The 22,865-nt window shown below is 37.2% G+C and overlaps 1 protein-coding gene across 1 annotated transcript in view; it reads left to right on the top strand.

The window, feature by feature from the left end:
- The first annotated feature begins 360 nt into the window (after positions 1-360).
- BMPR1B (bone morphogenetic protein receptor type 1B) overlaps positions 361-22,865 on the top strand; it is a 416,951-nt gene continuing 394,446 nt past the window's right edge. Inside the window, exon 1 of the mRNA XM_030914734.1 lies at positions 361-457. The gene's annotated coding sequence lies outside the window, so the exon portion shown is untranslated. The remainder of the gene's footprint in view (positions 458-22,865) is intronic.

Consider the following 22,865-nt stretch of genomic DNA (forward strand, 5'->3'; position numbering starts at 1 on the left):
CATAACCAGGACAGGACCCATGATGGAAATCTTGGGGATGCTCTGAGCAGCGGACTGGCTTGGGAAGCGCACCCCTCGAACCGGGCTGCCTGCGGCCCGCACCCCGCCGCTCCCCAAGTCGGCTCCGCGCTCCGCACACAGGCGGCGGTGCTGGGGCCGCTCCAAGTGCGATGAGAAGTGTAATCCCTCCGCTAAGTACTTGGCTCTCAGTCTCCAATCACTAGTGGGAGCTGGAGAGGGCAAGTGAAAAAAAAAAATTCCAGAGGCAGCCGAGGAGCGAGAGGGAAAAAAAAAAAAAAAAAAAAAAGTCCCGCGGTGGCGGCGGCGGCGGAGCGGCCAGAAGTTGACGGCGCGGCCGGGCGCGGGGCGCGGAGTCGGCGGGGCCTCGCGGGGCGCCGGGCAGTGCCGTGCGGAGACCGCGGCGCCGAGGACGCGTGAGCCGGGAGCGCAGCCGCGGGTAAGGCGCGCGCGGCGGGGCCCCGTCCCCTGTGGGTGGCCGAGTTTCGGGCGCGCGGGGGGCGACCGAGCCGGCAGGAGCCGGGCAGAGCGAGGAGTGGGGCGGGACGGGCAGCAACTGGGTGCGGGGCTGGGCGGTGGTCGCCCCAGGCAGGACGGAGCGCGCGAGGGAGAGGGCGAGGGCGGGCTGCGCGGCCGTGGGGCGGTGGCGGCGGCGGCGGCGGCGGCGGGGAGGGGGTCAGGCGGTGGCCGCCTCGGCTTTGTGCGCGGGCGGCTCTGCCCGGACCCCGAGGCCTCGTGCCCGCTCAGGCGAGGAGTCGGGGCAGGGGCAGCGGCGGCGGCGGGCCGGACACGTGCTTCGGAGCTGGAGGGACGCGCCAAGGCAGGGAGTGGGACCTGCGAGCGGAGGGATGGGGCGGGAGGGCGAGCTGAGGGCAGTCGCGGAATCCGGGAAATGGGAGGGAGCCCGGCGGGGCAGTGGGGCGGGGGCCCAGGGCCAGCCTAGGCGGGACCCGCAGGCACCCACCTGCCCCGGACGCCTCCCGAGACCCAGCCTTGCCGCGGGGGAAAGGGCGCAGCGGTACTGGTCCCGGCTCCTCGGACTGGGCTCCGTCTTTGCTTCCGTTGCCTGTCTCTTCTCTCTCTCCTGCTTCTCTGTCTCTCTCTGTGCCTCTCTCTCAAGTTCTGGGTCTTTCATTCTCTCCCTCTTCTTTTTTCTCCCTTCCTCTCCTTATTGTTATCCTTTGCCTTTCCCCGCGGTCTCTCTTTCCTTCCGTGCGTCTGTCTCCCTCTCCCCACCGCCTGCTCTGGCTCTCCCAGTGTCTCCCTCCTCTGTCCCTTCATCCTCTTCGCTCTGTCAACTCTCGCACACTCTTTTGGTCGCTCTCTCTCTCTCTCTCTCTCTCTCTCTCGGCTTTCGCTCCCAGTCTTCCTGGCTCCCCTGTCTCTTGCTCTCTGCGCCCTTCTCTCTGCTCATCCCTCTTTCTGTTCAGGCTCCGTGTTTCCCCCTGTCTTTGGCGGTGTTGGAGAAGAGCCTTTGGAAGTTGTCCGCTGCGGTGCGGACACCCCTCCAGCTGGGTCCTGCTGTTTGTTCTGAATGGAAACGCTGCAGTTTCCTTGAGTTATTAGGAACTGCTCTTTTTTTAGCCACCTTTCCAGCAAGGTGAGGTCAGTGACTACGAGCGGCCACAAAGTTGCCAGTGAAAGAAAACGGAGGAAGAGAGCCGTTTCATTACCTCCAACAAATAAAGAGAATGTGTTAATACCAAACTTATCTGCAGCGAAGCAGAGCCACCTGAGAAAAGGTTCCTGAGTTCTGCAAAGAAACACCAAAGACTCCAATGGAAATGAGAGGGTTCAGCTAAAAAGTGTTTGCAAATAATTTGAAAAAGCACTTAATGGAAATCTCTTGCTGTGCTAAATTGATGCCAACGAATCTGTTTTCTTACATATATTTTTAGGATTCCAGTGACAACTCTCCTAATTATTGTTTTGGGCAAGTTATGGGAAATGTCCTGTGTCAACTGGGACGTTAGTATTTAAGAAAATATTCAGTCTTTGTACTTTATACCTCTTTACACACTAGTGATCAAGAAGAATTATTTCTAACTGTAAAGAAAATAGTAAAGGATTTGTCAGTAGTTTTAAAACATGAGACATTCCAGGGATCAATAATGCTTTTGGAAAAACTTTCATTATAAGGATGTTTTCAAGGATATTACATCTTAGTGAAATATGTAAGTTATTATACACTTAGATCATTGTGCAATGCAAAAAAGTTTGTTATAATCAGATCATAGTAGTGATGTCTTTATGGGAAACATAGCTGGGATATTAATTGCTCTGATTTTCACTGTTTTCTTTAGTCATGCATAATGTACCTTTGTGTTTAGCAAAATATGGCCTAGAGCTACAAAACTTGATACAGTGTGTTATTTGTCCAATCTGAATTACCATTTAGAAAACCACCCTTTCCTTTTAGTTACATGATATAAGTTGATATGATCTCATTACTCATGTGCTAGAGGCCGCTGATGAAGTTTAATGGCACTGATTTGTGTTTTTAAATCAAAATGTTAGTTTTTGGTGAGTTAAAATCTTGATTTATGTCATGTTAGTGAATCATCACTATTTATAGGGTCTTTGCCACCTTGTCTGCCAGGTGCTGCCCAGCATTTAGTCTAGGCTAGGTTGTCTGAAATTCCCTGTTAGATTATTGTCCCTGAGTGACGTGCTGCCACGGCCTGCTTATGTATGTTTCTCAAAATGTTCCAGTCGTTAAATAATATTTATTAAAAGGAAATTGACTTAAATTTTTCCTCATAAGCTTTGGGAACTGTGAGAGATGGCCTGATAAAGTATTTTTATTACAGTAAATGCTGACTTACTATTATTTGTTTAAAAGTATAAGGCAGTTTAAAATGTGCTTATCTTTTGCCATATATAGCACCTCCTCCGGCTCTTTCTGAGCACTCAACTCGTATTATGATCCAAATCTAGAGTCAGTTGTCACCTACTCCAACCTAGCAGAGCCTTCCTGATTTTCAGAAGCCCCCTCACCAGTGCCTCTGCCTCTCAGGCTTCTGAGTGCCCCACTTTTTGGTGTCCACCCTATATGGTTACTTGCTAGGCGCTTCTTTGTTGGCCTTTGTCTCATTGAGGTGAGACAGTGTCCCTTCTTCCTTTTTCTCTGAATTTCAGATGCCCAGCCCAGTACCTGGTATATGATAGATACTCAAGAAATCCATGTAGGACGATTGGTTCTTTTCCAAATTGCCTCTAACTTGTAATACTGATTCTTTGTGGATGCAGTAGCTCAAGGGAAATACTTTAGAATAGTGTAATAGCAGATCCTAGACTTAGGATTGAAAGAGTCTTAGCATGTCGTCACACACGTTAATAATGTTGAAGAGGATGAGGCCCAGAGAGTTTGAAAACCATGCTCAGAAATAGAAAGTGAGGCTAGGATGGCTATGAAATTGAGACTTACTTTTTTTCACGGTGCCACAGTTGTTTTCACTGGACTCATGTTTGACTTCTTTCACTTGAAGTGGGTAAATATGTCTATAAGTAGAAGCTGGCAGTTATACTCTAAACTCTGAAGATTTCATGTCACCCTGTAAAAACCATGCATGAAATGTATAACTTTGCAGTAACTGATAATCATTTCTGATGCATGTAAGCATCGAGGTAATACTGATCTTTTGGAACCTTGACTCGTAAGTTGTTTCTATGTGGTAGGCATTGTTCTGGGTGATCACTGTGTTGGGCAGAATTACTATTTCTTACCTGCAAAGAAGATTTAAGGTCTCTAGACTTATATTTTCTGCTCTATAATTCTCTCTCTGTGTGTGTGTGTGTGTGTGTGTGTGTGTGTGTGTGTGTGTGTGTGTTGAAGGGGGTTAGGGAGAAGAAAAAGGAAGTTTGGACCAGGTTAGTGGTTCTTTTTGAAGTTTTCTTCAGAGACTACCAGTTTAACTCCCAGAACAACTGCAAATTCATCTGTTTTACGTATCAGACTTCCTGGTAAGCTTTTGTTTTAAAAAAGGCTAACACAGCTTTAAAAAATCTTGGAGACCACTTTACTTGTTGTCCTCTAGTCTCTTCCAGTTCTTGAATTTCACAGTCAGGATCATTTATAGCTTTTAAATATGGGTATTCGAAGGATGGTTGGTAAAAGTATTAAGGACAGAAGGAAAAACTGATTTTGCCTTAGAGATACTATTAATAATTTCAGGTTTCCATATGCTGAATTTTATGTGATGGCAGAAATTGAAGTAGAATTGTTGAGATATGTATAGGCAGGCCAGAATTCAGGGAAAGGAGAGGTTGTGGGTAGAAAGGTAGATTAAAAAGTCACTTATAATGACTTAATAATTTGAGTGAAAATAAAACTTCTTAGGGATAGAGTACAGAGAGAGAAATAAGCCCAAATTTAGGAGTAGACAAAAAGGACAACTTGTTATGTTATTTCTGGGTATTTTTAAAGCCCATCACAGTAGTAAGAAGGGATAATGTATGATTTACATCAGGCGATACTTGTTTGCATGATGTTCAGGACATCCACTTACATGCCAATATTCTAATTACATTCATTTTTACTTAAATGTTTGAGTGCCTACTCTTTGTGTGGCACTGTTATACACTGTGGGGACACTGTGACTATAAGAGACACAGGATCCTTGCTGTTATTGAACTTCTAGAGAGTGAAAACACAATGAGCTATCAACAAACACAAGAATAGGATTATTTCCAATAGTGAAATTTGCCGTTAGGAAAACAGGACAGGGTGATATGACAGCATGTGACTGGGCTACTTTATATGAGATGGTCAAGGGAGGCCTCTGTAAGGATATTCTTGAGTAACAAGAAAGAGCCAACCCCATGAAGATTTGAAAAAACTTCCTAGCAGAGGACGCACTAGGGCTGTCTCTAAGAGTAGCAAGCTAGGCACTCACTGGCCAGGGAGGCTGGACTCAGGCAATTAGAGGAAGTGGTAGGAATGAAGTCAGAGAGGTGGTGAGGTTCATGGCATAAAGTATGCGTTTTATTCAAAGTGCATTCTGTTGAACACCCTGGAGGATTTTAAACAGAGAAGTGAACAAATATGATTTAGCGTGTCTGTATGTAGTGTGAGCAAGAGTGCCTGAATAAGGCCATGTGGGAGGCTATGAAAATGATGTAGCTGAAGAGTTTGTTGGCTTGGCCAAGGGTGGAACCTTGAGAGACTGATCAGACATTGTTCTTATCATGGAATGGAAGAATCATGGAGTTGAATCATCTTTTTTTTTTTTATTTCCGGGGCTGAGGGCTGGGGGTGTGCCAGGATCTACATTGCAGCAGTTCACTGGTTCAAGAGTTACTTTTACTTCTGAATTTCAGACCTCAGCACCTTCTTAGAGTTCCCAGATACCACCTCTTTACCTCATCTCAAATATCTCATGGGCTGCAAGCTTCTTCCACGTGAGAGCGTATAGTATGTCCTAGGAAGTATTGCGGTAAGCTTCTTAATGCTAGAGATGATTCCTTGACTACACTGAGATGGTTGGTTCTTTCTGAAAAGCAGAGTGGTGAGCATCCTTGAATGAGCGTCTCTTCACTTCATTTTTGGTGAAGTCTGTCAGTATAAAAAAGGGGAAGCAAGGCAGAATTCCTCTAATCAGGTCTGAGTGTCATTTTCCTCTAACCCTCAGCTTTGAAATCTTTGGATGCTTCTTGAAAGAATTCATTGTAAAGTCTGCATTGTTAGATTGGGATGTTACACATCATTGTGCTCCAGCCCCTTTGCAAAGTGCTAGGACATAGTAGACATTCAATAAATAGTTGTGTAGTGCTGTTGGATGTACTCTTTTAGAGGCCAGTAGTTTTGATTCAGCTAATTTTATTTTTTCCTGTCTTTCAACAAGGATATGGCTGCATGTGGCATCAGCTTTGGAAGATATTAAGTAGCAAGTTTGGAAATGATTTTTCTGGAGATTGTATTTACTTATCGGCTAAAGGAAAAAAGATACAATCCAATATATCTGTTTATAACGTTTCTTGCCTGGCTGTCTTGAGATAAACATTTTAGTCATTTTTATAGCAGTTAGATAGATAGGAACTTAAACAAGTACAGACACATCTGTCACTAGTTAATTTGATGATTTACAAATCTAAAATGATTCCAAGGAAGTCTGTAATGATGGTGCCTTTGTCTAAATTAATCTCTTGATAGAAATCAGTGAATTTTATCTAACTAGTACACTTTATGACCATCTATAAAATGTATTAAATTATCATCAATTCTTTTTTCTGAAACAAGCTACTATTCTGCTGTTTTCCAATACACATTTAGCCATGATAGTCCACATAATGGAGGATTATCCTGAAATCCTTCCCCTTATTATGGAACGTGGTGCAGTGCTCAAATGGGCTTGCAAACAGTTGTAGCATTGCTTCATTTTTATGTATTTAGTAATTTTCTTCCATGGTTTCTTTTGATCCTCTTAAATTTGTCAAGAGTTTCTTCTGTATCTGAACATTATATGTTGCCCCATTTTGCCAAAACTGTTCTTACCATTGGCTTCTATGTCAGATATATTTTGGTTGTCTCTCCAGAACCACTCTCAGCCCTTCTACCTCATGCTCTCTGCAGGGAAAATAACCTGGATGAACAACTTTGACTTCTAAAATCTTAGGTCACTGGGGAGCCACAGCAGGAGAGTAGAGGGAGGTTGGGGAGTGAGAGTATTTATTTCCTTGGCTCCCTTTCTGTGAGATCAGTTTGGGCTCCCTGTATTCCTACACTGAAAGTCATTGTTCTTCCCAAGGTAACCTTCTCTATGTAACTCTGTCTTTCCAGATTCTGGTAATCTCCGGAATAACTTCCCTGCTTTTACTAACCTGAATTTTCTGCAGTACCCTTGGGGTTCTTTTCCACTCCTGCCCACACCCTTTTATATTGTCTGTTTATAAATCAGTCCCCTCAGCTTATCAGGAGCTCTGTCAATTGAAGTCCTATTTTCTGTTGATTCAGCTTCTGAAAGCCTCTTCTTTGAAGTTTTCTTGGATTGATGAGAAGAGTCATACTCCCTTACCTCTTTTGGACATCTGCTTTCCACCCCAGATTATATGCTTCTGTCCATGCGGAATGATGCACAAACCTAAGTTCTTATATAAATACTGTCAGTCAGTTTATTGGAACATCTCGTGACTTGATAGTCTGTGTACCTTCTATCCATGTGCTTTGTTTCCTTCACTCTTACACAAACGCAGTGTATCTTTATAGATTCACTGTTTAGGACCCTGCACTGTACTAGGCATTGTGGATGCAAAAAGGTGGATGTTTGCCACGGTTTGGGAGGGCTGGGAAGGGAGCAGGAAATAAACAACTATACATCATAGTTACAATTTAGGTTTGTGATTAGGTCTATTAAAAAAATAAACAGGGTGCAGCAGTAGAGAGTAATAGGAGGGACTATCATTTACTCAGGATCACAAGCAGCTGAAAGGGCATGTCTAAGTGGCTCTTGTTAAGCTGCATTTATTACTCAGGCTCTTAATATTTGAATATTAAAAACTTTTCCCAGTGATGACACAAACAATAAATCTTGGCAGGAAAATTAGAAATTTCATATAAACCTTAAGAAAATAAAGTGCTTTATACTATTACCTAAAATTAATAGTTTTGTATATATGTTTGTATGTATATGTGTGTGTGTATCCCTTAGGAATATTCTTATGCATTGCTATGTATTTTTAAATGAAAATAAGATCATCTATATCATTTTGTGACTTTCATTTTAAATTTAATCATGCATCAGTGACTCCATCTACATCAGTGTATGCATTCTGAAACATATTTAATGTGTAATCTGTTAGTTAAAGATCACAGAGTTCCTCATCTTCCTGCTCATTATATTTCTTAGACTATTTTAAACGTTTGATAGACATGAAGAAGAAAACTGGGCCAATAATCTTGCCACACAAAACCTCTGGAAATTAAGAGGCACTTGAGAGTATATTCGTTTGAATTGTGATGCCTAATAAAATTAAATGCCAACAGAGAGGGAACATAATTTAATCAAACCTCTCTTGTTTAATAATTACATTCTAGAATTTTTTTAAAGTCTAACACCACTGTTACTTCTACTTTGTCACACAGTAAATGAAAAATTGGGGTTTGAAGTAATATGAGCTACTTGACTAATCCAGATAAGGAATTTATGTGTAACAGTATGTTTTACCTGATTTCATTTGTTTTCCCAGTGTGGTTCATGGAACAGTGGTTTCATGGAATGTTAGGTGTGCAGCCCAAGAGGGATCTCATGGATGGCAGCATAGCCTCCTGGTTAACTGTGGGAGTTTGTCTAGGTTTGAATCGTGGCTGTATCATTTCCTAGTTGTGAGACCTTGGGCAAGTTATTCCACCTTCTGTGTTTCTGTTTCATCCTCTGTAAAATGTCAATGCCAATAATAGTATTTACATCATAGGGCTGTCTGAGGATTAGAATTTTGATTTTTAAAAGTGTTCAGAACAATGACAGGTGCATAGTAAACACCACAGAAGTGTTTGCTAAGCAAGTAAATAATGACATCTGGCAATTTCTGATGTTTTTAAATGCAACCGTTTCTGAGTCTTTGTTGTATTAACATGCATTAATATTGACAGTCCCCAAAAGTGGTATTTGACCGTGGGACTTGTATTTTTTCCCTGTGTATATCATTGATTTAATGTTCCTCAGAACTCACTATGGGAAAAAAAATTGATACAAACAATTGGCTAAACATTTTCACCAGTTTATTGTCTCCTGAAATGAAGGGATCATTCTTACTGCCAGGAGTTGTTCCTACAATTATCTCACTCATCATAGAACAGGAAACCAGCTCCTGTCTTTTTTTTTTTTTTAAGCTCTTTTTCTTTTTAAAGGTAAAAATGAATGCTTTCCTTCGCTACCCAGTAAAAGACTTTCAGCCCTATACCTGTGAGTACGTACTGGGCCTCTGCAGCTCACTGAGCATGAGCTTTACCGTGTATAATTTCTAAAATGTTACTTATCGTTATTTTTTCCAATTGTAAAGAATGTTCATTGAAGTGAACTTGGGAAACAGGGAACTCAAATAAAATAAAATCAGTCACTTTTTTTTTTTTTTTTTTTTTTTTTTTTTTACCACAGAAGTAGCCACCATTAGCATTTTGGGTCTTTTTTTTTTTACTGAATTGAGAGCATAATATACTGTGGTTTTGTGTTCTTCCTTTCTTTTTCACTTGACTTTATTTATATAATATTCTCAATCCAAGACATGCAGTGATTTCTGGCCTTCAGATGATTGGTAATCTGCATTTCAAAAGAGCTTCCTTCCTTACCAAATTCTGTGGCCAGAGACAATATAAAAATAAAATGGTGTATCTAGAATGAGTTTCTCCCTTATTTAAGTATTCTTGGAAATTGGAACCACCTGGTAAGCAGTTGGCAATTCTGTTTAAAAGACCTGGAGTAGGTGACCTCAGGTTGCTTCATTTTTATGAGTCATTCCAGTCTTCTAGCCAGAAGCCAGATGGACTCAGAAGAACCCACGACCAGGCTGTTGTGGAGGCATTACTTACTCATCGTGAGTGACTGTGAATGAATTTATATAATGTTGAGATTAACGTGGAAAAGGTATCCAGGGAAACCTAAATTATTCCAAAATAAATTTAGCTTAACTACTATTTACATTTTAAATTGTAAATCTTTTCCCACCATTGCATGTTCGAGGTAGGATTCTAATGATGTACTAATATGGGGGAACAAACATTGTCTCTAAATATTTTGTCTTGTCCTATAATTTTGAGTAGGAATTAATATTGAATTTATATGACAGGACTTAATGTAAACAAATGTCCTTTTTTTTAGGGGCTTTACTTTGTGTACTTCATACATAATGGATGCTCTAGTGGTTAGAATATATGTGTCAGTAAAAGTTGTTTTCGTTCAAAAGTCCTTATTCAACAGCTTTGAATCTGCATCTCACTCAAGATTAAATCAATTCACTCCTTTAAATACTTATCGTTAACATCTGTAGCAAATGAAAATATTTAAACCCTCTCTGAAGAGAAAAACCATACTACATAGTTTAATTGAATTAAATTAGCTTTTCATGGTAACCTAGGAGCTATTTCTGGAAACAATTTGGAAAATGATCTTTGTATGCTGTGGCATTTATGTTTGATTATGTTTTTCTTAGTAATTCTCAACGGACCTGATTCACTCCTTGCTTCAGTCATCAAACCATTGTGATTTTTGTAGGCAAATTATGTATTTCCTACCCCATAATTATGCATATTTATGGATACTATATTCTTCCTCCTTAAATATAGAAGTTATAAAAAATTCTTCATTCGATAACATAAAATTATTTAAATTTTATCATTTCAGCATTCTGTGAAGTCTGTTAAGACTGAGATAAACAGCCATATATAAATGAACGTCTTCCAAAAAATGTTTCATACGATTTGACTTTTGACACTTACTTAAGAAAAAAGGTATTTATAAAAATGGCAGACAATCCAAAACTTCTTATAAATACATTGTCTTGAAATACAGAATATTTCAAGCCACATTAAAGATTTTGTGTAGTACATTTTCTTCATTTTCTTCTAATTGCAGTCTCTTGATTTACGGAGCCACAAAAACATTGAAAATTGTTTTGAATAACTCAATTTTCAAGTTTTTTAGCTGTTGAAATTTATTTGTGATTAGCATGGGGTGTATTTGATATGCTTGGTACAAGGACTGTAACTTAATGTCTTTATTTCTTGAATAACTCAGACTTAACAGTTTAAAGAGAAAACTCACCTTCTCCTTAAAAAACAAAACAAAACAAAACTCTGCTTTATTTACCACAATCCGAGTATCAGAATTGCAGTGATTTTCCCCCAAATCCTAACAATACAGGAATGCTCACTTGCATTCGCTTTTACTCCTCACCTTATGATTTTCCCCTCCCCTTTCATTTTTTCCTATTTTTCTCACATTTGCGCTTAATCAAAAAACGCTATTTTATGTAACTGCTTTTTCTCTGAGCCAAAAAAAAAAAACAAAACATGCACTCATTTCTATTGTGAACATCAAGAGTGTTTCTTTACTAACTCCATCATTCTCTGATTGGAAGTTACGAAGTTAGAGTAAGTGGAATGATGATTTGGTATTTTGTAGGTGTAATCTTAATATATTTTAGTAACATTATAAACTAATAAGAGCAAGATACATTTCTATTTGGTTATGCAATCACTTATTTGATTATGTAGTTTCACTTAAAATGTTTTTATGAAATGTTTGTTTTGAACATTCAAAGGAATATATTTCCATAGCAAAAATAACCTAAAATGGCACAGACATGTATTATATAAAATATATTGTAGATATTACTTAGATCTAGACACTTTTTATTTCTTTATATAATCTCTGATATACAAAAACCTATAATTACATTTTACAGGTTTTCATCAACACCTTTCTAGCTTTTATTTGAAATTTCACGTGATTATACTTGTGGTTTGAAAGCTGTTATGCATTCTTAAACATTTTTCTTCAAACATACTTGCATGCACCCTGACTTACCATGAGCCTCTAAATTCCTTTTGTGGCTCATCTGTCCTAAACCTGGAAGGTGTAATGCAGTTTAACAATAATATTTTATATCTGTAGTTTGTGAATAATGTCTTTCTTACAAATGGAATTATTAAATATTTATGCAACATGAGTGATTTTGATACCATATTGTAAAGTGTGTCAAAAGAGATGATTTAGTCCTGCTCTAAAGAGAAAGATGTTTAAATTCAGTTAAGGCTGGGAGGGTGGCTCACGCCTGTAATCCTAGCACTTTGGGAGGCTGAGGCGGTTGGATCACTTGAGTCCAGGAGTTCGAGACCAGCCTGACCAACATGGTGAAACCCCATCTCTACTAAAAATACAAAATTAGCCAGGCATGGTGTCATAAGCCTGTAATGCCAGCTACTTGAAAGGCTGAGGCAGGAGAATCGCTGGAACCCAGGAGGCGGAGGTTGCAGTGAGCCGAGATTGCACCATTGCACTCCAGCCTGGGCAACAAGAGTGAAATGCCGTCTCAAAAAAAAAAAAAAAAAAAAAAAAAAAAAAATCACAGATGATACACTACCAAAAAATAATTCAGAGCACAAGTAGACTTAATATGGGAAAGACAAAATGAGAAGTTGAGAACATGAAATGTGAAGTTGATTCAGTCTGTTATTCTGTCTTTGGTAATGAATATGTTAGGGAAGACTAGAATTGACGTTTTACGATTTTACTTTTTAAATTTGGTATTAAGTCCTCCAAATATCTTAGTTATCTTCAATCTAAACCACAGTGCTCAGCCATTAGTGAAACTGCTATATTTGGAAAGTGATTAGATTTTAGCTTCTTTTCTTCACTTCATATTTCTCCTCAACCAAAGTGGGTATTCTAGCTGAAGTATGGCAGCATGTCCTTAGCACTCTGCTTTGTCCATGCTGTCCATCATTTATGGGGTATGTAGAGTCTTCACATCTATAATGTTTCCTTGCAGCCTTCACCTTTCTAGACGAAAGAATGCTGATCTTTATTGTTTTTGTTTATATGGCTGTCCTGTGGTTCACCTGATCATTTATTTTATTTTTATTTGTTTGAATTTTCCTCAGTTTCTATTTTTTTTTTTTTTTGGTGAAAGCAAGGTTATAGATTTTTTTTATTCAGCAGCAGATATTTTTGGAGGGCTAGTCTATGTAAGACCAGAAATTGCATGTAGTATTTCAAGTAAAGATGAACTCTGATGTTAAATAAGATGAGAACCATATTTTCTCTTCTCTAGTGATGTCTGTGCCGTTGTTAGCTTTTTTGGCTGCAGGAACTTATTAATGCAGTGTCCCAGAGGTGACTTCTAGATCCTTTTTGTGATAACTAAGGCCTTTATCCTGAGAAGTACAGTAACCCTCTAGTTTTTCAATTTGAATCTTATTTGATTTTTTCCCCCTAGTAACTCATAAAGTTTTGGAAATCTTGTAGGTTATCCCACTGCCTTGGCATTTCACATGCTGGAAAAAGTTAGTATCTTTTGCAGACCTGGAAAATTTAATCTATATTTCCTCTTTTACATCATTTATACAAATGTTAAGGCTACTTCCAGCACCTTCCCTGTTTATGGTTTTCCTGCCAAAATAATTCCTTTTTTCACTGGTCTTTGTTTCTCCAGTAAAAATTCATCGAATCCTATGATGACTCAGTTCATTATAATAACTTTTGTGGTAGTACCTTGTCAAGGGCTTTAAAAAAAATCCATTGGATTATATTGACTGGTTTCTCCCTTGAGGCTCTACACAAGTTTTAACTTATCGAGACATGATTACCCCTATTAAAAAGAAAGTTAAAAGCTAGACCCCCTCCCATGATTATATGTGTTAAATTCTTCCGTGACCTTATACTTTAGCATACACAGACCTTAGAAATTTGTCAGATTGCTAAGAAATAATTACAACCCGAAATTAGGGAAACATGAGGGGCTGTGGATAAAAGAGGTGACATTTAAACTTAATGTGGATGGTTGAAATGCAGTTATATACAAGTAACAGCCGAAAACACACACACACACACACACCCCCAAGAGGCTACGGTGGTTTTCTTTTATATGTGCTAGGCAGTGTGCTAGGCCGGTCCCATTGAAGATAGTAGTTACTGTCAACCCATTTTACAGATGAAGGATTTTAATGCACAGTGAGGTTCAGCCAGTCGTAGTGCTGGATTCTAATGTAGGACCCTCTGCTTCTAAATCCATACTCAAATGTTGGAGGTCTATTAGAGCCAGATATTCTACTGGTTATTGATGAAACAAAGATGACTGACAATCAGCCTTGGTGGTTCGTGAGCTTGAAAGACCCCTGAGGCAAGGAGACATGTGTGACAGCTGTATGAGATGGTAATTCCATGTGGAAGGTGCTGTTAGAGCACAAAGGTTGATAATTAAAGAGCCTTCAAGATAGAGACGGGTTATTCATCATATCCTGAGGAGAGAGGTGGATAAAGAGAGACAATGTTTAAAATCTATGGAAAAAATATATTTTGAACTTTAAATGATGTACTCTCCCTTATTCTACCCTTTCAATTATATAACATTTCTATACAGAGAGTACTGGCAGTGTTTTTTAGAGCAGAGTTACCACATATTTACTAATATTGACTTTTCTGTTTGATCCCTCTATTGTCTAACTACGGTGACATTTTAGTGAATGTGAGGAACTGGATAGCCCAGGTAACTTGCTAAGGGTAGAGGGATGCAAGATGAAGAAAAAGACTCATTTGAAATCAATTGATAATATCTGAAATGATATTTTTAAACTTAAACATTATTTTGAAGGAAGCACTGTGACATACACTCATTGTACGACTTGATGGAGGATTGATGTTAAATTACCAGGAAGACCAGAAAGTATGTACTAAAAACCACAATAAAAACTTTCAAGAAGAGTTTCATAACTCCTGTGATTAAATTTTCTCTAACATTTTAGTGACTCCAGTCATCATCTGTAATAGAGATATTACCTATAGTTTATCCTTCTGATTTGATTTATCAGAATGCACCAGAGTGGATGGCAATGAAATGACTGCAGCAGTTTTCCAGGCTGGTTTGCAGCCTGCCCATACTGTCATCGTCTGCCAGCCAGCCAGCTGGCTTCATATCTTCACAAACTTTTTCCAGAGAGGACCTCCCCTTTGTCTTCAGCATGATGTTGTTATTTTTTTTGCAGAGCAAAATGCAGTAAGGCCTATTGGCTGTGGCAGTGGAGTTCAGCTGAGGCAGAGTTATTGTAAAAAAGAAATCTTTAGTTTCCATAATAACTAGATTAAATACATATTTTACATATAGTCAAGGAGTTATGAGGAAAGCAAGGTTTAAAATGATGTTAAAAGTAAAATAGCAAATTTGCTTTTTAAAATTCTTAATATTTAAAATATTTGATATTACAGGTACTATCTTTGTGTTAAATGAACACATTTTTGCTAATCCAGTAGTCACCACTTGATTTTTCAAAGGAATATGAATATTGCAAAAATGTAATAAGGTATAGTATAATTTGTAACAAATAGAAAGCTTCCTTAGTGACCCCTTAGATTCCAAAATATAATTTTTCCATTATGGAAAATTATATTTATGTTGAACATAAATAATCAGATGTTTGCTTCACTAATGATGCAGCTTATTTTAAAATTATGTTACTGGATTTAACGATGCGCCCTCTGTTCTGTGACTTTGTGTATTCTGGAGGCTTGTTAATGCATGTCAAGGGTATTTCCTTTTATTTGTTTTAATTTTACCTGCCATTTAAATCATTGAATGACCCTTCTTAATTGTATTATGAAACCATATAATAAGGAAGGACTAGTTGATTATTTTTTACTTTAACTTTCTTAATCTCATATAATTCAAGTCTTCTTTGTGTTCTCATTTCTCAGGTCAAATAATTTTTTGTTTGTAATTTTTCATCACAGTAATGGATGAGATAGAGTAATATGTTTCAATACATTTATTGTTCTTATTTTAGCATTTTACATCTGTTCTCTTTTTCAGGAGAGGAAGTCAAGTAGTATGTTGAAAAGAGCGTACAATTGAGAGACAGGGAAGGTCATGATCTAGAATCTGGGCTGATCACTTAAAATGGAAGATTGGCTAACTGGCATGGGAAAATCTTTTCTTGGTTAATAATAGTAGCATATAGCATTAGTTCCTTTAGAGCAAGGTACCATAACTGTTTCATCTTTGTACCTTTTTTCTTCTGGTGGTTTTGGAATTTCAGAGACAAAAGGGAGTGTTTATGACTTAAGTCCCTTCTAAACCTTTCAGCTCTAAGATTTTGTAATTCTTTATATGAGACTGATACTTACACATCTAATAATTATACAGGGTACCATTTACACAATTTTATGAATAAACTCATTACTTGGGAGTCGCAAATTATTTTGGTTAGTAGAATATAATTCTGCCACAATAAATACTGTATTTTTTTCTTAGAATTATTTGCTAAGAACTTTTAATGCAGTTGTTGAAATGATTTTGTTCAGAAGTCAGATGTGGTTTCATGTTTGACTGTATTAGATTATAATGGCTAATTTTTACCAGAGATAAAAAATACACAGAGGTTGCCAGCAACACGATAAATTAGTCTCTGTGATTACAACTTTTCACTAATCAATAAGGGATAATTTCCCTGTGTACCTCATCGGTTGTCTTTGTTTCTCTGACTCCCCACAGGAAGTCTCTTTTAAAAACTCTTGGTAATATGAAAACAAAAACTGAACCAGGTTGAAGTGTTATGCAGTTGAACTGGTTCCCTCTTTGAGAGGTTAATGCCCATTGTATTATTTTCCTAAAATATTATTTATTCATACTGTTCTCTGATTGTTTAAATGTTCAGATTTCTTGAAAATGTCTGGGAAACCTGACACATGCTTATTATTTTCAGGTTGATTAGTAATTTCTTTTTAAGAGACTGTATTTTCATATAGCAGTCAACTCTATTTATATGTGTGGGGATTTCAGAGGTGTTTTCTAGATAAGCCATACCAAATTTTTAATCTCATCATGCTTCTGTGCAACCTCCCCTATGGCCCGTCAGTATATGCTAACAGGAAAATTATATTTATCAAGCTAACTAAAATACGGTTGAGAGGACAGAAAAAGCCCCTAGAAATTCATCCTGGAGCATTTGCTCTTAGTATAAAATAGGAAGCCTCCACTAAAAACTGCAGAGTTGCTTGTTTTACATGAATTGTTTGCTATTAAGGAAAACATTTGAGGTTCTTAAGAAATGCAAAAAATGGCCGGGCGCAGTGGCTCAAGCCTGTAATCCCAGCACTTTGGGAGGCCAAGACGGGCGGATCACGAGGTCAGGAGATTGAGACCATCCTGGCTAACACGGTGAAACCCCGTCTCTACTAAAAAATACAAAAAAACTAGCCGGCGAGGTGGTGGATGCCTGTAGTCCCAGCTACTCTGGAGGCTGAGGCAGGAGAATGGCGTGAACCCCGGAGGCGGAGCTTGCAGTGAGCTGAGATCGCGCCACTGCACTCCAGCCCGGGCCACAGAGCCAGACTCCGTCTCAAAAAAAAAGAAAAAAAGAAAAACAAAAAATGTTCTTGTCTATAGTGAATGGGTTAGGGTTCATGATAATAAAACCCTTGAATCAGAAATGAGAAAGAGTGTGAAACAGAGTAAGGCAAGTCCGCTTTATGTGGACTCTCTTCTTAGAAGTTGGATTAAAAATGAAAAAAAATTGGATAACCTTTATACCCAACATGTATAAGTTTTATTTATGAATTTTTTCTCGTGCTTTTCTCTTTCTTTGGAACCTGATTCATAATTCACTTTGGGAAAATATTCTGTTCGTCTCATTCCATTTGACTCAGTCCCTCCCTTTCTCTGCCTGCACTATCTTCCATTCTTATGTACTCTTCTCTGTTCTTGTTGTTCTTACAAAATCAATTTGTAATTACTAGTTTCCTGAATTGTTGGTGTACTTCTGTCCGCACAGTTTTAACTGTATGAAATGTCAAAACCTGCTTCTATTTCTTTCTATGTATTTTACAAAATGGAATATAGAACCCAAAAGATGCTTGGTCAGTGTTGATTAACTGACTTTCTTTTGTACGGCTCTGATCTTTATTTTTTCATAATGGTAGAAATTTTTATTTTTAAAGTACGTGAGGAACCTTAGAATTTTTTAAATGTATAATTTGTTGCATTTGTTTTAAAAATGCATTCTGGGACATGAAAAAGGAAAAAAAAATTCTCTTCTGTATTTTGACTAAAACTAGTGTAGATGGTTCTATACTGAGCTTTCGAGGCAGATATCTGAGTTTGTATTCCAGCTCTCCCACTCAGTGTCCTCATCTGTAGAATGAAGATAATAAGAATACCGATTCAGTAAGGATGTTATGGGAATTACATGAAATACCTGGCATATAATAGTTGTTCAATAAATGTTCACTCTTGTTCTTTATTTTTAGATGTCTTAAATGGCATTGGCACTCAGCTTACTTTACCAGGTTACTATATGAGATTGCCCTCCTAAAACAGATTGAGGAAAACGTACAGTTAATTGATCAGTTTTAAGGAGAAACTATTTTCTTATTAAATGTTTCTAAGCCCCAAAATTATTTGATCGCAAAATGTTCATATCAAAATATAAGTGCCTAATTTCAAAAAAGAAGCTCTTTAGAAACAAAGTTGTTTCCTTTTTTTCCAATTTAAGATATTTCATCTCTATTTCAAATGCTTGCTTCTAAAAAAAAGTTTATGTAATGAAATAAGAGGGTAAATTTTATGTTTTTATTAATTTGAATGACATTTTCCCTTGGATGAATTATGAAATATCTGGTTAACTTTAGCATTAGTGAAGCTTGAATAGATTTTGATATTAAACAAGTGTTTAGTTGCATGACATGATCAGTTTACACTACTGCAGAACCTTAATTAAAGTTTTATTAAACTGTGTAAACCGTGATCCTATTTGAATTTCAAAGTAGATAGACATCTGTTTCAAATATTATTACTACGGTTAGAAATTAATCGCCTTTGACCGACGTGGTGGCTCACGCCTGTAATCCCAGCACTTTGGGAGGCCGAGGCGGGCAGATCACGAGGTCAGGAGATCGAGACCATCCTGGCTAACATGGTAAAACCCCATCCCTACTAAAAATACAAAAAGTTATCTGGTCGTGGTGGCGGGCGCCTGTAGTCCCAGCTACTCCAGAGGCTGAGGCAGGAGAATGGCATGAACCTGGGAGGCGGAGCTTGCAGTGAGCTGAGCTGCACTCCAGCCTGGGCGACAGAGTGAGACTACGTCTCAAAAAAAAATGATCTATAAAATGTTATATTAATCTTTGGCATGTAATAACTGAGTGCAAGCAACTTTAGCATTAGAACTATTGTTCTCCTCAATATGCCAAGCTTAAAATAAAAACTCTTGCTGTGATCAATTTTCCTAAAAGTCACATGGCCTGGTTTAGTACAATTTGGGTAGCATTTCTTAGTAAATATGCCAGTATTGGCATACACATTTACAACAAAGTAGTAGATTTAGATTCAATGAAGTTCATGTGAAAAAGATTCACCAAATTAGCCATGAAAATTTAATTAGTGAGTTCTAAAGTAATTAGAATATTAAACGAAAAAGAAATAATAAGCACAGGAAAGACTATATGTAGAGACTCGTACAGGATCCTAAACTTACTGGTGTAACATTTAAAAGAGAAATAGAGTTATTGTGATAGCTAATTTTGAATATGTGAAGGATTACCAATTGCTAAAGGGAGTTGATTTGTTTCATATGACTCTAAGGGGACAGAACCCAAGATCCATGAGTGAAAGTAAAAGGGAAATAGATTTTCTTTTTTCAGTGAAAGAGATTGCTTTATAGGATGGTGAGTTTCCAAAATGTGAGCCAGGCCAAAGAGCCTTCTTCAGTGATGTTTTATAGAATTCCTATAATCATTAAAATTTGAACTCAGTAAGTTCTAAGTGACAGTCCATCTTGGAAGGTCCTATGATTAATACACATAGTGGAATATTAGATAGAGAACCTGTATATTCTGGCTTCTGGTCCAAGACTCACTTTCTTGCTTTCTCTTCTTGTCTTCAGATGTGATGGGTACTCAAAATATCCGGACTTGATTATTACGCATTCTATGTGTGTAAAAAATTATCACTTGTATCCCACAAGTATATAAAATATCATGTATGAGTAAATGGAAAAAAATAAAAAATAAAAAGACACAGGGAAAAAAAAAAGAATAGCCTTTTTTCTTTGGAAGTCTGAAGGTTTCTCTTTTGAAATTTTTGTTGTTTCCTCACTATGTCCTCTGTATTAGAATAATTTTGAGGTATAAGTTATTTTAAAAATCACTTTAATAATGTTTATATTATCTATAAGAAAGAAAAGCAAGGAAATATTTGGAAATATTTTATCAAAGAATAGTAAAACAAGACTGTTTTATGTTAAAAGCAAATTTTATGGTGATGCATCATAAGCCTTTAAGACAGCTTTCTTGTTTGGGACCATTGTGCTTTCCTTCCTCCCGGGCTTTTTTTCTTTATGAAGTGAAGATTAATTCTAAGTAAATTTTGGTATCATTTTGCTTACTTACATAATAAACACGAAGTGTTCTCATTCTCTTTTTTCTTTCGTCAGCTCAGTTGCATTAGAAAATTCTTCAGCAAATGCGGTTATTTAGCTACTTGTATATGCGTTTTAGTTGTGGTAAGGAATCTTGATGTATTTCAAGCAGAATTACTTAATACTGTCTAGAGAACAACATCAGAATTGAAATTTTCTATTAAACTGTGCTCATTAAAATGGTAGAAAACAAAACTGGTAATACCCCAGAGTCAGAATCCATTCAGTTACTACATTGCTATGTCTTGATTCTGCAAGACTTGATTATTAAATGAATATGTGTTCAATGGAAACATTATAAAATACAGGAAAAGGCCAGAAAGGAAAAAGAAAATCACCTGAAACTGTACCACTTAGAGCCTGGTATTTGTTACCATTTTGATATATTTCCTTTACTCTTTCTCCTGAATTATTTTTAGATATGCTAGCAAAAGTGTGAATTACTATTTTAATTTTGTATTTTATTTTTGCTTGAAATGATTTTATGAATTTTTCCTCATATCATTATGTATTCTTCAAAATACTATTTTAATTAATGACTGGAAATATTCATTCCTATACATTTTCCATATTTTTATCATAAATAATAGTACAGTGAACATTTTTATGAATAGGTCCTTTAATATTTATATGAAGGCTTTTATATGTATCACCAGTTGCTTTCCAGTCATTCTAATTTGTAATTCTACCAGCAGAGTATCTATTTAATTTCACTCATATTTTAAGGTAAGTGTTAATATTTCAGTTATATCCATGAAATCTCCGTAAGGCTCAGAAAACAAAACAAAACAAAATGTGAAGGACCCCAAAATGAAAGTAGTCTTGAATAGGTGAGAACTACTTCATGTTATTTTTATTTAAAAAAAAGAAAAGAAAGATAAACAGGAGTTTTTACTGCTTACAAATACTGGCCGTTACCTTTGATATATAATTTTATTGTATTTATAAAAGAAATGCAAATTAGCCCCAATCATTTTTCTGTTATTATGGTTCTGAGTTTTACTTAATAACTATAGGAATTATTTAAAGGCAAAAAGCTATTCATGCAGAAATCCTTGTAGTCAATGGCAGAAGTGACCTTAAAAGAATCTAATTGAAACCCTTTTTTGATATGCAAAATGAGATTTAAGATGGTTCTGTGTTATGTGAAAAGGCCCTTATAGTAGCAGAGATTGGGCCAGAAAACCGTTTGTCTGATTCCTGCTGTTTCCTTGCTTTTAAAAAATATAGAAGTTTTAGCCAGGCATGGTGGCTCACGCCTGTAATCCCAGCACTTTGAGAGGCTGAGGTGGGTGGATCACCTGAGGTCAGGAGTTCAAAACCAGCCTGCCCAACATGATGAAACCCCATCTCTACCAAAAATACAAAAATTAGCTGGGCGTGCTGGTGGGTGCCTGTAATCCCAGCTACTCGATAGGCTGAGACAGGAGAATCGCTTGAACCAGGGTGGCAGAGGTTGCAGTGAGCTGAGATTGTGCCATTGCACTCCAGCCTGGGCAACAAGAGCAAAACTCCATTTAAAAAAAAATATGTATATATACACACACACATATACATACACACATATATATACACATATATATGTAAAGTTTTTAAATGAAATAGTTCTTCTCTTAAAGGATGTATAATAATAATAGAGTAAATGCTTGTACATCCAATAGTCAGCTTATGAAACAAAGTAACACCAATACCTTGTAAGCCTCTTATGCATTCCTCAGTTGCATTTGGCTTCTTTCCTTCCCATCTGAGTAAACACTAACCTGAGTTTTGTGTTTATTATTCACTGGTTTTTAAAAAATAATTTTATCATAGATATGTGTATACCTAACCAGCATGTTTTTGAGCTTTATAAAAATACCACTCTTTTAGGTAGTGTCCTGCGTTTTATTTTTCCCTTCAAATTTATGTTTTTGAAATTCATCCATTTTGCTTGAAGATGTATTTCACTTACTTTCATTGCTGTGTGATATTCTGTTGGGGAATAGATCACAATTTATTTTTCCATTTACTTCCTAATAGGATATTTCTATGTATCTGCTATTACAAAGAATGATGTTATGGGCTTCTTGTATTAACTCTTGGTGCACCAGTAACAAGGTGCTCTTTTTTAAATGTATAAAATGGTGCTGTATTGTTTTCCAAAGTAGTTCACATTCCTACCAGCAGCATGCGGATAATTCCTATTGTACCTCATCGTAATCCATACTTAATATTTTCAAATTTATTAAATATTTGCTAATACCCAGGTTTAAAATTTCTTACCGGGATCATAACTGATGTTTTCATGATTGTTAATGATCATGAGCCATATTTTCATGCATTTTGTCCATATGTTCTTCTCCTTTGCCAACTTTGTGAAGTGCCTGTTCATTTCTTTTGCTGATTTCATATTAGATTGGTTATTCTTTTCTTAGTGACTTTTAGGGATTTTTTTTGTTTATTATGAATGCTAATTTTTAGTTAAATGCATTGCAGACATCTTTTTATGATTAAGGGTTTCTCTACTTTACCTTTTTATGTAGCTTTAGTGACAAGTTCTCAATTTTAATGTAGTCAAATTTTTCATTCTTTTAATTTATGGTTTATAATTTTTGTGCCTTTTTAAATCATCTTTGTCTACCCCAGCATCATAATGATATTCTCTTAATAGTCTTCATCTATCTGTAATTGAATTTTATTTGTGAGGTGTGAGTTAAGGTCCAATTCTATTTTTTTCTATATAAATATG

Source organism: Rhinopithecus roxellana, chromosome 2 (genome assembly GCF_007565055.1).
Source record: "Rhinopithecus roxellana isolate Shanxi Qingling chromosome 2, ASM756505v1, whole genome shotgun sequence".
NCBI classification, from domain to species: domain Eukaryota; kingdom Metazoa; phylum Chordata; class Mammalia; order Primates; family Cercopithecidae; genus Rhinopithecus; species Rhinopithecus roxellana.